We start from the raw sequence: 1730 nt of genomic DNA, 5'->3' as shown, positions 1-1730 counted from the left end.
ACAGCGCGAGCTGAAAATGCATTTACAGCACTAAAAAACCAAACTTTTATAACAGCTAAACCAAACGTTTCCAATGTAAATTTCCACCTTTATATAGTGTAGAAAGGCATCCTGAAGCCTGGAAAGTCATTAATTTGATTGTCCAGTATTTCCTTCATGAGATATTGCAACACTTAGAAAAAGTGTACAGCGCCAGCAGACAATGAATTTGCAGCACTAAAAAAACGAAACTTCATTAACAGCTAAACCAAACGTTTCCAATGTAAATTTCCACCTTTATATAGTGTAAAAAGATATCCTGAAGCCTGGGCAGTCATTAATTTGATTGTCCAATATTTTCCTTATGAGATAATGCCTCTCATAGCAAATGTGTACAGCGCGAGCTGAAAATGCATTTACAGCACGAAAAAAACAAACTTTTATAACAGCTAAACCAAACGTTTCCAATGTAAATTTCCACCTTTATATAGTGTAGAAAGGCATCCTGAAGCCTGGAAAGTCATTAATTTGATTGTCCAGTATTTCCTTCATGAGATATTGCAACACTTAGAAAAAGTGTACAGCGCCAGCAGACAATGAATTTGCAGCACTAAAAAAACGAAACTTCATTAACAGCTAAACCAAACGTTTCCAATGTAAATTTCCACCTTTATATAGTGTAGAAAGGCATCCTGAAGCCTGGGCAGTCATTAATTTGATTGTCCAATATTTCCCTTATGAGATAATGCCTCTCATAGCAAATGTGTACAGCGTGAGCTGAAAATGCATTTACAGCACAAAAAAAACAAACTTTTATAACAGCTAAACCAAACGTTTCCAATGTAAATTTCCACCTTTATATAGTGTAAAAAGACATCCTGAAGCCTGGGAAGTCATTAATTTGATTGTCCAGTATTTCCCTTATGAGATAATGCCTCACCATAGCAAATGTGTACAGCGCGAGCTGAAAATGCATTTACAGCACTAAAAAACCAAACTTTTATAACAGCTAAACCAAACGTTTCCAATGTAAATTTCCACCTTTATATAGTGTAAAAAGGCATCCTGAAGCCTGGGAAGTCATTAATTTGATTGTCCAGTATTTCCCTTTTGAGATAATGCCTCACATAGCAAATGTGTACAGCGCGAGCTGAAAATGCATTTACAGCACTAAAAAACCAAACTTTTATAACAGCTAAACCAAACGTTTCCAATGTAAATTTCCACCTTTATATAGTGTAAAAAGGCATCCTGAAGCCTGGGAAGTCATTAATTTGATTGTCCAGTATTTCCCTTATGAGATAATGCCTCACATAGCAAATGTGTACAGCGCGAGCTGAGAATGCATTTACAGCACTAAAAAAACAAACTTTTATAACAGCTAAACCAAACGTTTCCAATGTAAATTTCCACCTTTATATAGTGTAGAAAGGCATCCTGAAGCCTGGAAAGTCATTAATTTGATTGTCCAGTATTTCCTTCATGAGATATTGCAACACTTAGAAAAAGTGTACAGCGCCAGCAGACAATGAATTTGCAGCACTAAAAAAACGAAACTTCATTAACAGCTAAACCAAACGTTTCCAATGTAAATTTCCACATTTATATAGTGTAAAAAGGCATCCTGAAGCCTGGGAAGTCATTAATTTGATTGTCCAGTATTTCCTTCATGAGATATTGCAACACTTAGAAAAAGTGTACAGCGCCAGCAGACAATGAATTTGCAGCACTAAAAAAACGAAACTTCATTA

Source organism: Idiotropiscis lumnitzeri, unplaced genomic scaffold, assembly GCF_059441095.1.
Source record: "Idiotropiscis lumnitzeri isolate Australia: NSW breed Sydney's pygmy pipehorse unplaced genomic scaffold, RoL_Ilum_1.0 HiC_scaffold_41, whole genome shotgun sequence".
Lineage (NCBI taxonomy): Eukaryota > Metazoa > Chordata > Actinopteri > Syngnathiformes > Syngnathidae > Idiotropiscis > Idiotropiscis lumnitzeri.
The sequence above is the reverse complement of the archived record's forward strand: the minus strand, read 5'-3'. Positions refer to the sequence as shown.